Here is a 14,321-nt window from a genome sequence, read left to right as displayed (position 1 = left end):
TAGCACAGCATCCGCTGCACAGTAAACTATGATTAAGTTTAACACACAATCTACTGCCAGAAATCCCTCAGACCAGTGCTTCTTAAACTTTGTGCATATAATTATCTGGAGACTTTGCATATTCAGGGAACAAGTTTCAGTTTAGGAAGACGAAAAAATTCCAGAGATGGATAGTAAGGTTGCACAACAATGTGAATTTACCTAATGCCACTGAACTGTACTTTTAAAAATGGTTAAAATGGCAAATTTTCTTCTGTACATTTTTGCCACAATTTAAAAGCACTTTCAGGGGCTGCTCTGGTGGCTCTGTGGTGAATCCACCTGCCAGTGCAGAAGACATAGGTTCAATCCCTGATCTGGGAAGGTCTCACATGTCTGGGAACAACTGAGCCCTGCGTCACAACTATTGAGCCTGTCCTCTAGAGCTTGAGAGCAGCAACTGCTGAGCCCACATGGGTCAGCTACTGAAGCCCTCGAACCCTAGAGCCTGTGCTCTGCTACAAGAGAGCAACCCCCGCATGCTGCAACTAGACAACAGCCCTCACAGTAGGGTCTGATTCTTTGCAACCCTGTGAACTGTAGCCCACCAGGCTCCTCTGTCCATAGAATTCTCCAGGCCAGAATACTGGAGTGGGTAGTCATTTCCTTCTCCAGGGAATCAATCCTGGGTCTCCCGCATTGCAGGCAGATTCTTTACTATCTGAGCCACCAGGGATGCTCAATGAAGACCCAGCACAGCCTAAATAAATAAATAGAATGCACTTTCAGTAGCACTTTGAGTAAGCTCCTAGATGAGGTTGATGAAGATAGTTTGTGGACCACACTTTGAGTAGCAAGGTCCTCTGGGTATTGAACCACCACCACCAAATTGATATTACACTTTACGGTTAATGTAAGGCATTTCTACATCCCTTGTCTCTGTGATCCCCAGAATAACAACACATGATACTGTATTCAGAGCGAATGCAATTCTTCCTCTCCTGCAAGCAAAACCTTGATCTTGGGTCATAGCCCTCTTACATCAAATCAGGGCTGTTTCTCTATGTAAGCAGACAGGATCTTACTTGAGGGCCTCTTCTTTTTTTCCCCTGTATTGACTGCTCTTTTTAGGGAAATATCTCAAGCAAATGCTTCCCATATCACCTTAGGCTTTCCTTCCCCATTTACATTTATGGTTGGGGTAAAGACAGGTTCTCCAGCCTAAATGGGGCTTCCCAGTTGGTGCTAGTGGTAAAGAATCGACATGCCAATGCAAGAGATGCTTTGGGTTCCATCCCCAGGTCAGGAAGATCCCCTGGAGGAGGGCATCACAACCCACTCCAGTACTCTTGCCTGGAGAATCTCATGGACAGAGAAGCCTGGCAGGCTATAGTCCATGGGGTCACAAAGCGTCAGACATGACTGAAAGACTGAGCCCCAGCCTAAGCAGGGAGCATCTGCTTCACCCATGGATGCTGGCCTTCCTCCCAGTCTGACCGGGGCACGTCAAACATCTCTGTATTTACCATCTTACTGACAGGACACACGGAAAACTGCTTTGTCATGGCTGTTGAGCGTGGGACCTGACAGCATTCATTAGAATTCTAGTTTTTATTCAGTCGTCACTGCTATGTATCAGCAAGTGAAAACACAACTGGATGTGCTCAGCCGCACTGTGTGCTTGGCATGACTGTCAGCCCAAAACAACAGTTCTCCAAACGTGCCTGCGTAAGCCAGTGACAGCATGTTTCCCTGGAGAGCTGCAAACGGAGCTCTAATTAGTGCGTTTGCTCACAGCTGTTCCACAGGTTCACACAGCCTCAGCCTGTGGGCTGCTACTATTGTGTATCTCTCCGTGGAGTGGTCTGCAGGAATCCTGCAGTAATGGGTCCATTTCCTTAGCCACTGGGAACAGGATCAAGGTCAGTGGGCACAAGAACAAGGTCACCAGGCATCCTTAATTCCACTTGAAAAAGCTGTCCTGTCCACAATCTAATCCAAGAAGAAACTGCTGTAGAGGCCAAAGTGCCTGCCGCCAGCCCCTCCAACAGTAGGATTCCCTCCAATCAGCAGCACGAATTCTCAGGGGTCTCCAGTCTCAAAGGGAGAGGAGATAGGACAGATACTCCAGGGGTCAAGTCCCTGAGAACCTGGTTCTCCACATTAGAATCATCTGGGGAGGCAACCGTTTACTGATGCCTGAGCTCCATTCCAGATCGACATTAAGATAATCAGGATGTCTAGGGGTAGAAACGGGGCATCGATTGACAACTATTATAAAAAGTCAGTCTAGGGTTTCCCTGGTGGCTCAGTAGGAAAGAGTCCACCTTCCAATGCAGGAGTCACAGCTTAGATCCCTGGTTTGGGAAGATCCCACGTGCCACGGAGCAGCTAAGCCCGTGTGCCGCAACTGTTGAGCCTGTGCCCTAGAGCCTGGGAGCCACAACTACTGAGCCCACACACCACAACGCCCGTGTGTCCACAACAAGAGAAGCCAGCTCTACAAGAGAAGCCAGCTCTACAAGAGAAGCCAGTGCAACGAGAAGCCTGCACACCATGACTAGGGAGTAGCCCCCGTTCGCCGTAACTAGAGAAAAGCCTGAGCAGCAACAAAGACTCAGTACAGCCAGAAATAAAAAAATAATTGCTTAAAAAGTCAGTCTAATGTGCGGCCATATTGAAAACCGCCACCTCAGGGGGTTTCTGTTTTGTTCAGACTTTAGAGCAAAAATTATGATGACCAGGAAGCAGGAGCCTCTCATTACAAAACATAAGATTCTAATGTCTCTAATGACACAGTGGGAGCACTGTGCCTGAGCACAGCAGTAGTTGGGGTGAACTGTAATCATGGTGTAAGTGTGTTTACCCCAAGGGGGAGGATAATTCGCTCTTCAGTGAGGGCATAGAACCAAGGACCAGCTCCCACCTTGGGAAGCCCTGGCTGCTGACCCGGCCCCAAGGGGAGGACCTACAGGGAAGAAGCTTTGGTGTGCCTCACTCACACTGGCTGGATGCATTGGATTTTGAAATAAAAGGCATTGTAAACTATAAAAGAATTCCAAAAATTAATCTCTTTATCCGAGAGGCAAGTTTGGAATGAACCATTCCATGAAGTAGACAGCAAACATAGCAGAACTTGGAAAACTACTAACACATCCACCAAATTCTCTTAAGATGAATAAGGATTAAAACTTGATTTCTGGATTTCCTGGCCACTTTCATATACTCTCCTCTATCAGGAGGAGTATTTGGTTGAACATGCTTTAGAAAAATGACATCTCCAAAGATAAAGGTTTTATCTACAAAATTAGCGTTCTAATATTTTTTCTTATATCTTTATTGCTCTTTAGTTTTCTATTAAGTTTATTTGTAGATAGTTCTTAGTTTTTAATTCATTCCTGAGGAAAACAGCATAGAACCTCTCATTGCAGTTATAAGTAATATAGAAAACAGACATAATACAAAATACAAACTAACTTACTAAAAACATTATGAATTGACACCTTCTATGCAGATTGGAGTCATACGTGAACACACAGTTTTTATTGTGTGTGTGGGTGGGTATATGTGTGTTTTCATTGCAAATTGATTAATGTCTAAAAGCTAAGAAACCCTAACTCCACAATCTTGTTGAGGTTTATTCCATCAGTTAAAAATAATCTGTTATTATTCTTATTTGTTTTTGGTGGCTCTCAGTTAATGGTTGATTCAGGGAGGATATTGTGATTCTGTCTTCATGTGGTGAATATTAAAAATTCAGTTTCATAAATAAAACCTATAGATATTCAGAGATAAGAAAATATATCCTACTTCATGATGTTAATTACATTCATGTATATACAATGTATTAATATATCAATTGTATGAGTGCAATGAATATATGTACGCTGTTGTTGTTGTTTAGTTGCTAAGTCATGTCCAACTCTTTTGCAACCCCATGGACTATTGCCAATCAGGCTGCTCTGTCCTTGGGATTTCCCAGGCAAGAATACTGGAGTGGGTTGCCATTTTCTTCTCCAGCGTTCTAATTTTTAAGAGATTTTAATATATGAAGAAACTGAGTCAACTGATACCTGACCCTTTCCTTTTGATTTCATTAATGACTGAAGTTTGCTCTTTCCTAAGGGAGAGTGAGGATCTGGTGATTTTTGCTTATCTCTTTTGGCTTCTGAATCACTCAACTAGTCAGGATTTCTAAAGCACCTCAGTGCGTGCAGACACTCCTGCCACTCCCTGCTTCATCATCCTTTAAGAAGACTGACCTACCTACGGATCCATCAATCCACCATGTTCTTCTCACTTCCATGGTTTTGCTCACACTGTCCCCTTTGCTTGGAAAGTCTTTTCTGTCCTTCCCATTAAGCCTGGGTGAAATTTTGCCATTTGCAACATGGATGGACCTGGAGGGTATCATGCTTAGTGAAATAACAGAAAGACAAATACTATATCACTTACATGTGGCATCTAAAACACAAAACGAATGAATATTAAAAGAAACAGAAATAGACACAGATACAGAAAACAAATGAATGGTTACCAGTGGAGAGGGAAGAGCAAGATAGGGGTAGGGGATTAAAGTAGTACAAACTACTTTGTATAAAATAAGATACAAGGATTTACTGGAGAAGGAATGGCTACCCATTCCAGTATTCTTGCCCAGAGAATCCCATGGACAGAGGAGCCTGGTGGGCTACAGTCCATGGGGTTGCAAGTGTAGGATATGACTTAGTAACTAAACCACCACCACCCACAAGGAATATAGCCAATATTTTATAATAATTTAAAATGGAGTATTATCTATAAAATATTGAATCATTATGTTGTATATTTTCAACTAATATATAAATCAACTAAAAGAAAAAAAAAAGAACAAAAAGCACACTGAGAAAATGTGTTACGTTCTACTCTAGGTGGTAGTCTGTGCTTCTTAGTGCTGAGGGCTTGTGAATCTTCAAAGGGAAAGCACACACTCCTTTGGGATGCCACACCTCAGAAAGTTGAGAGGTCCATCCCCTCAAATTTATTCCTGAAGGACCAAACTTTTGATCCCCACTGTTGAGAAGCCAAGAGTTAGTGCCTCAATTTTAAGAGACGCAGATAGGTTAACAAGCAAGGTTCTCTTGCCAGCCACCCTTTTGCAAAGGCAGGAGGAACAAGCAGGGTCTTCTGACAACTGTGGTCCTGAGGAAGCGGACTGGAAAAGGTGAAACCTGTATCTTTCAAGACTGGTTGCCTCTTGGAAATGGCTGCTCTTCCTTGGACGCTGCCGGGTTTTGTGATCCTGGCATTGGCAGGCCATGCTGGCTGTTAATTTGCCCCTCAAGTGGGTGGTGCCACATCTCTCGTGTTCTGTCTTTACCCACATTTTCTGTTCTTACACCACACCACACCTTTCTTTTTTTTCCGAATATAACATTTCCTTAAGGTTTAAAAACAAACAAGGTTCTCATATGGCTCCCAGAGTATCCTGTTTGCTGCTGCTTAGTAGGGTGGTTGGGTCCCCATGAGGATAGATCCAGAGGTTTCTTTGACTTTTCTCACTTATCACTATCTCTGTTCCAGAAAAGATGAAAAAGAAGAGGGGATACTGCTTTAAAAGGGCTCAATCTGTTTCATCAAACTAGAGAAAAATAGTGAATTCTGGGTTGCAGGCAATAACACTATTCACATAGTTTCATAGCTAGAACATGGGAGGTCTCTGAGGCAAAGTTGTGAAGCTTGCATTTTATTTCATTTTGCATTTGAGCTTAACAGTACTAGAATCTTTTCACAGAACTAGGTTATATAGCCCAACAAAAGACTGCTCATTAGAAAAAAATACTGTGAAAGGAATTGGGTTTGGCAAAGTGATGCCTTAGCTAAGCTGTTAGTATCTCACAGGTGATGTTATTCAAGACTGAATAACCAAGATTTTTATTTAAAAAAAAAATACTGCAGACCAATTTCGGAGAAGGCAATGGCACCCCACTCCAGTACTCTTGCCTGGAAAATCCCATGGATTGAGGAGCCTGGAAGGCTGAAGTCCATAGGGTCGCTAAGAGTCGGACACGACTGAGCGACTTCACTTTCACTTTTCACTTTCATGCATTGGAGAAGGAAATGGCAACCCACTTCAGTGTTCTTGCCTGGAGAATCCCAAGGACAGGGAAGCCTGGTGGGCTGCCATCTATGGGGTCACACAGAGTCGGACACGACTGAGGTGACTTAGCAGCAGCAGCAGACCAATTTACCTGGACCACAGAAGTAAAACCTATGGACGTGAAGAGTACAGGACATTTCCAAAAGGAACTAAATATTTATCCTACCAAACATACAGAGCAAGACATGAGTGAGCTTTTGTCAGAGGACGGAAGAATGTCTTTTCTTTAGTACTGAGTTAGCAGGAACCTGGACTCTGAGATAAGCAGAGCCCTGGAGTGTTCTCTGTGGGAAATTGAACTAACCTTCAACAAGTGACGCCAGCACCGGCAGAGCTGAGCTTGGACTCAGGGGCTAGTGCTCCCTCCACTTATCCAGCTCATAGCCTCTTGTCTCCCCGATGAATGAGATAGCGAAACAAGACTTCCTCTGTCAAGGCATGACTCATGCAAATGTCAGTGGATTTATGTTAAGTCTTTTAAGCTGAAATTCTCAAGGTGCATCTTTCAGCCAAGCTACTAATATAGTTTGGTACTTTCCTAGTTGTTGCAATTATTCATCCTGATTGTTCATTAGCAAAACCCTAGGTCTCCTGAATTATTCATATCTCAAGAACAACCACAAAAATGTATTCTGATCGGAGACAAGGGTCTTGGCCCCGCCAAGAATGAAGTATTGGCCCTGTCCTAGTCCCATGCAAATGAGGGTCATGAGGACTCATTGTTTTTTAATGTACTGATACTACACGTCATTAGAATCCACATATATAAATACTTTGCAGTTACCCAGATCATCTGGAAACGAGGCGTCAAGGAAATCTCAACCATCTTGAACATTCCGTTTTTCCTGGTGTATAAGGTAATAAATATCCTTTCAGTTATAAATTTTATTATTTTATCCAAAATATGGACAACTGGAAAGGCTGAGAATTAAAAAAATTTAGTTTAATTTATTGACAATAACATTTTAATTCTCTTTTATAGTCATGTGGCCCATGTTTTTAATTCTTTAAATATTATCCCATGGACTCACATTTTATTTATTTTAAATACGTTACTCTGATACTTGTTCCGGGTTGTATTAGGGTTTTAAAATAGTGAGTGAAAACAAATTATAGAAAAACAGCAATCACAAAAATCCTACAGAGGTAGAATTTTAGAAGTTATTCCTATTTCCCTCCTCCATATTTAGAGCAATGAATATATGGAAAAAAAGAGGAGCATCAATCAACAGTTTTAACAGGGGAACATAAAGGATGCAAGCCTTCCAGTAGGCAATAATAGTTACAAGAATTTGGTCTTGATATCATCCTCCTGAACGCTCTCTCCGCCTTTCAAATATTGTTTAACCTCGAAGATGGATTTTTTAAAATCAATCATTGGCAGCTTGTTTCAAGACATATTATGGCATTTCACAGATCTAAGGTTACTGGATATGTGTTGTCATTTTCTGTCTTGATTTATTTTAAAATTACAGCTCCCTTTGTAAGAAGTATTCCAAATGACAGAATTAATTTCTATAACAAACATTTACCAAGTGACCCCTCTTACAAAAATGAATCAATTAATATACTGTTGGCAAAAATTATAGCATTCTTATGGAGAAGGAAAACAATTATTTATCTTCAGAATGCCTCATCTCTTCTCTTCCCGCAAAACAACAATTAAGGGCATTTTGTATATCATTTTAAAAGATGTTCTAATAACAGTGTAGCTTTTTCTTGTTTTCAAGAAAAATGAAAATGATTGAAATAAAAGTTACCATGATATAGTAGAAAATAGAAAACCATAAACCTATTAGAATTTACTATCACATCAAATAAACCCTCTATATCATAATATAGGAGTATAGACAAATACCCACTTCTAAGTGGATATAATACTAATATCTACCTATCAAAGTCACTGTAAGAATCAAATGAAATAATAACTATATTTCAAAAACTGTGTTTTTATAAACAGTGACTGATATTCTTTTAAACTCACTAGGTAAATATTGCTAATAAGTATGAAATCCGCCTGCAATGCAGGAGACCCCAGTTTGATTCCTGGGTTAGGAAGATCCACTGGAGAAGGGATAAGCTAACCACTCCAGTATTCCTGGGCTTCCCTGGTGGCTCAGGCGGTAAAGAATCCACCTGCAATGTTGGAGACCTGGGTTTGATCCCTGGGTTGGGAAGATCCCATGGAGAAGGAAATGGCAACTAACTCCAGTATTCTGGCCTAGAGAATTCTATGGACAGAGGAGCCTGGTGGGGTAAAGTCCATGGAGTCACAAAGTGTCACACACGACTGAGCAACTTTCCCTTTACGAAATGCTTTATACTCTACCTGAATGTGTGTGTGTAAGATGCAGATCTTGAATTAGAGCCACACGCCATTCATAAGGCATGTGACTCATAATCTATATTCCAATTGTTTAACAGACTCAGCGACTAAACAACAACAAAATTATCTTCCAGAATCTCTAATCTATACACCCTTTGGTTCCTAATAGCATAAGCTTCAGTCAAGTTTCTTAAGAACGTGCCTGATCCAGGGTCAGACTACATAAGCAGGAAAGGGTTACATATTTTCTAAGTTAAGAATTAATACTCTTGTTTTACTTACAGATAGAATCTAAAGATGAAAGTGGTATTTCTGATCACTTTCCTTTTGGTCACGGCTCACTGCACACCAGTAAGTAACCTCTTAATATTTATTTCTGCAAATCAGCCTTGGTTCACGAATTCTAAATTTTAGTACTCAATCTTCACAAAAAAAAATCTATCATTGGAGTCAAAGTCAAAGTCTCCCTTTTAAGTTTCTTGGGAGCTAAAAGTAGCTCTCTCAAGGTATTTTTCCCTGTTAGAGGGCTTCCCTGGTGGCCCAGTGGCTAAGATTCCCAGCTCCCCAGGCAGGGGGCCCGGGTTCAATCCCTGGTCAGGGAATTAGATCCCACATGCCGCAAAAGACCCACAGGAGCCAAAAAAATAAATACAAATAAATATTTTTTTAAAAACCTGTTAGAAAAACAAAAGAAGACTATCAGAAAAGCAACAGATTTGAGTCAAACGTAGCAGGGAACCTCGCCTGGCCTCAGAGCACAGCTGTGGTTCTCAATCTTGGCTGCACTTTGGAATTGTTTGGAAAACTACACAAGTCCTAAGACCTGGGTCCTACCCTCCCAAGCCTGACTTAATTGGCCTGGGGATGCAGGCATCAGGATTTTTATCATCTTACCAGGTGACTGTTCCACTGGGCAGCCAAAGTTGAGAAGTGCTGGTGGAGGAAGGGGCGTTGACTGCTCTGGAGAAGCCCTTGATGAACTCTGAGACCACTGGAAGCCCCATGGTGGTTTAGGAAGACTGCAGCTCAGCTTGTTGCTGTGAACAAAGCAGAAAGTGAACACAATGAGACAATTACAGGCTTACCTCGGAGATATGGCAAATTCAGTTCCAGACTACAACAATAGAGCAACTATCTCAAGAAAGCGGGTCATACAAATTTCAGTTATGTCTATATTATAACCTATTATGTATGTATGCAGCAGCGTTATGTCTGCCAAACAATGTGCACCTTAATTTTTTTTGTTTGCTTAAATTTTTCGTTTTCTAAAATTTATTTTTAAACCACGTGCGCTTTTATTGAAAAATAATTTATTGCTAAAAAACACTAACCATCATCTGAGCCTTTAGCAAGTCAGAGTAGTAACATTAAAGATCACTGAGCACAGATCACCATGACAAATATAATAATAACGAAAAAGCTTGAAAGACTTGAGAATTACCCAAATGTGACTCAGTGAGCGAAGTGAGCGAGTGCCAGTGGAAACTGGGACAGTAGACCTGCTCGTCACTGGGTTGCCACAAACCTTCGATTTGTTTTGAAAAATATGTACTTTCTGTGAAGCACAATGAAACTAGGTGTGCTTATATTTGAGATGTTTTTGGTACTAAAACAGATTAGTGACTGATGTTAACAGATATAATATTCATTTGCTTATTCTAAAAACAAATGTTTCTTGAGATGGACGATCATGCAAGGTGCCAGAACTACACAGATGACAAAACATAGTCCCTGCCTTTTGGGAACTCAAAGTCCAAGCCTCCTAGTTAATTACTATTATTATCATTACATCTATTTCCTCAGTCTCCATATTCTGTCTCTCAATTTTCACAGGTACAAGAATTTTATCCTGGAATTCACCAGGATTACTTCTTAAACTGGCAGGTAATTGTGTGTGTGTGTGTGTGTGTGTGTGTGTGTTTTAAAAACCACCTAAATTAGGAATATTTGTGGTCTCCTAGGAAAATGTGATTTAAAGAGAAAATATGTGAGACATTTTCAAGAAGTAATATTTTCAGGAGCATAAAGTATGATTACAAGATTTTCTCTTAGGAAAGGGAACCCTCCTACACTGTTGACGGGAATGTAAATTAGTGCAGCCACTATGGAGAACAGTATGGAGGTCCCTCAGAAAAATAAAAATAGAACTGCCATGATCCGGAAATTCCACTCCTGGGCATATATCCAGACAAAGCTATAATTTGAAAAGATACGTGCACCTCTATGTTTACAGAAGCACTATTTACAACAGCCAGGACATGGAAGCAACCTAAATGTTCACTGATAGATGAATGGATAAAGAAGATGTAGTATATATACAATGGAGAATTAGTCATGAGAAAGAATAAAATATTAATAATGCCATTTGCAGCAACACAGATGAACCTAGAGAGTATCATACCAAGTGAAGTTAGGTCAGACAAAGACAAATGTAATATGACATCACTTATGTGTGGAATCTAAAATACGACACAAATGAACTTATCTACAAAACAGAAATAGACTCATAAAGAACAGATTTGTAGTTGCCAAGGGAGAGTGGGATGGAGGAGAGATGGATTGTGAGTTTGGGATTAGCAGACGCAAATTATTATGTATAGAATGTGTGTGTTAGTCACTCAGTCGTGTCCAGCTCTTTACGACCCCATGGACTGTAGCCCACAGGGCTCCTCTGTCCATGGAATTCTCCAGGCAAGAATACTGGAGACGGCTGCCCTTTCCTTCTCCAGGGGACCGTCCCAATCCAGGGATCAAAGTCGGGTCTCCCACACTGCAGGTAGATGCTTTACAGTCTGAGCTACTAGGGAAGCCCACACATAAAATGGATAACAACAAAGTTCTACTGTATAGCACAGGGGAACTACATTCAATATCCAATATTGAAAAGAATATGAAAAAGAATATATATGCATAACTGAGTCAGTGTGCTGTACAGCAGAAATTAATACAATACTGTAAATCAACTATATTTGAAAAACATTTAAAAAAATATTTTCTCCAAGGTAAAAATGAAAACAATCTAAGGTGGGAAGCATAGGAACCAGCCTCACTGGCATAGCTAGGAATTCTGTGGACAGTTCCTGCCAGTTGGGAAAATCATCTCCAGAGAAACAGACCTCTCTAGGCGTGTGAAAATCAGAACATCAGCCTTGATTTATCTCTTGTCTGAGTGAACACCACCGTTCTCAGTGTGCAACTGATTTAGATTCTTCTCTTTTTGCAAATAAGGGGACAACATAAATCATGAAACTGCTTTTACAAGTTTACCGTAATCTGACTTCAATAATCTAGAACCCAGAAATCACCAGAATATTTTGTTTTTACAACGTAATATTATGTTTTTACTTTTCAGAGGATACATCACAGAATGAGACCATATCAACGATTCCTGTATCACACGGTAAACTCAATCTAATATCTAAAAGTCCTCATTAAAAAGTTACACATGCGATTAATTCCTTTTAGAAGACTTCATCTCAACTGACAAATGTCTTTGTCTTTTTTTTTTTTTTTTGCTAAACAAGCTCAGAGATAAATTTATACTTATTTTCAGGAATTATGTTTCGTATAGACTTTTTGATCTGTAAATGGCAGCTTCTTGGTATATTGCTTGCTTCTTTGCATCTCCCTGAAGATGCTTGGAACATCTTTGAAAGTTCAGGTTTCTGCTCAGAGAGAACTGCCAAAGCATATAGCTCTCTGTTCCTCACCTTGATACTTGACTGTCCTTTCCTTTCATAGGCAGGGATGAATCTCTATGTTTCTATGGATCCTTGTTGCTTTTTTTTTTTTCAGTGAGGCTGCTAATCTCTGGAAAATTTTTGTACCAGTACTCTTCTCGGCTAACTCCTAACTCCATTCTCTTCATATGATTGTCCAATTAACATTACAACAAGCCCCTTTATTATTCACAGACTTTAAAGTAATTTTTGTAATTTCCTCTTGGAAGTATTTTTTTTTTTGAGAACTTAAAAAAATATCTTTGAACTGAAACAAAATTTCCTAACAATTAAGTGTCAGATAACTGTTCTGGTTTTTCTTTTCCCCCTTACAGTGCCTTCAGAGGCTTTATGAGCTCTGCAATACCTGTGTAAGTTTTCATTCTTGATTTTTCTATCATTATCAGCACTTGAGAGAAGAATTAAAGCTCAGGAAAATAAAGGGAAAGACATAGGAAACGTGGAATCATGTTTGAGGGTTTGTCATCATAATATTGGCTAATTTCCCATTTATATCTGTTTTTAATACAACTTTAAGTCACTTATTATGAATTAAGAATGTTCCATATACTAACAAAATTACTAATTAATGGAAGAACTAACATTTGTGAATTTGTTTGAAAAGCCTTAGAATTTTTTGAAAACGTTGAAGACAGTTATTAAGCCAAAGTCCTCTCAAATTTTCGTTACATGTATCCTACTAATATCTGAGAAGGAACTTCAATTTTTTAAAAAATACATATATTCATATATTTAAATATGTAAAATCATTTAATAAATCATATTATATTTCCTTCCTTCCACTTTTCAGCTCTAAAATGTCCATTTTATGTCAAAGTCACCATCTTACCTTTTAATCCCTTGAACATTTTAATCATAGCTATCTTAAAGTCGGTGTCTACTTTTTTCCATAACATGGTGATGTATTTTGTAGCTGTGTTCCTGGCTGGTGGTTCCCTCTTTGGTATCATTTATTCATATTCTAAGACAGTGTTCTGCATACATGAAATCTCATCCTCTCAGGGGAAGTATAAAGCATTTTCCTCCTGTGCATCTCACTTCTCAGTTGTCCCCTTATTTCATTGTACAGGTTTAGGAGCATACCTTAGCTCTGCTGCTACCACGGCTCACACTCAAGCGTAACAACCTCAGTGATGTACACTGTGGTCATACCCATGCTGAACCCCTTCATCTACAGTCTGAGAAATAAAGACTTAAAGAGAGGTCTGAAAATACCCTTTAGAAAGGTGACTCTAAAAGGGCCTATTTATCCTAGGACTTATGAAGCATCCTGGGTAGCAGAGCTCAACACAAGAGCCAAATGTTGCCACTCTTCGATGAGACTATGAACATAGAACATGCCTCTTTCATTTTTTGGTGTGTGTGTGGGGGCGGGTGGAATTCTATTCTGATTTCAAATTCTCTATACAATGTATGTAACTCTATTTTATGTTTTGTAATATCTCTCATAACCAAGATTTTTCCTTTTTTCATTTTTCAACTCTCATCATTGTATTCCCAAACTTGTTTGTGAAATATTTGGAAATTCCCACTTATCCCAAGGGACTGCATGGATCCCTTCAAGGATAATTTCTTCTCAAATAAAATAGATCATATGGAGTAAATAAATAAATAAATAAATAAATAAATAAAATCGGTGTCTAATAACTACAACTATTTGGATCTCCTGAGAGTCTGCCTCTCTGATCTAATTTTTTTTTTTCATTGTCAGTTCAATCTTGTGCCGACCACTCCCTCTGATAGTTTTTTTTAAAACTGGTTGTTGTTGATAGAGCAGTTAACATTGTTTTTGAAAACTGTAGACAATTTGAGGTTCTAGATGAAACCGCCTTCCTCCAAAGAGAAAGTATTTTTTTTTCTTAGACTGTGTAGAGTATGGGCACGACATTCACAGACCACCTCGATCCATACAGAGACTGAGTTGATTAGAACAAGTCCTGCTGGTTGACTCTTACTCCCAGGGTGAGGTCTTTGGAGTTCTAGCTCTAAGACTGGTTACTTATTAAGTCTCCATCTCCCTGCATGCTAAGTCGCTTCAGTCTTGTCCGACTCTTTGCAACCCCAGGAACGTGTATAGCCTACCAGGCTCCTCTGTCCATGGGATTCTCCAGGCAAGAATACTGGAGAGGGTTGCCAT

The 14,321-nt window shown here is 39.9% G+C and overlaps 1 long non-coding RNA gene across 2 annotated transcripts in view; it reads right to left on the bottom strand.

Moving 5' to 3' along the window:
* Positions 1–14,321, bottom strand: part of LOC132659970 (uncharacterized) — a 62,025-nt gene that overhangs the window by 36,017 nt on the left and 11,687 nt on the right. For both annotated transcript variants that reach the window (XR_009601083.1, XR_009601084.1), the window contains exon 2: positions 9,339–9,481. This is a non-coding gene — a long non-coding RNA (uncharacterized LOC132659970). The remainder of the gene's footprint in view (positions 1–9,338; positions 9,482–14,321) is intronic.

The sequence above is a fragment of the Ovis aries genome, chromosome 6 (genome assembly GCF_016772045.2).
Source record: "Ovis aries strain OAR_USU_Benz2616 breed Rambouillet chromosome 6, ARS-UI_Ramb_v3.0, whole genome shotgun sequence".
Lineage (NCBI taxonomy): Eukaryota > Metazoa > Chordata > Mammalia > Artiodactyla > Bovidae > Ovis > Ovis aries.
Note: the sequence above shows the minus strand (reverse complement) of the source record. Positions and strands in the feature narration are given on the sequence as shown.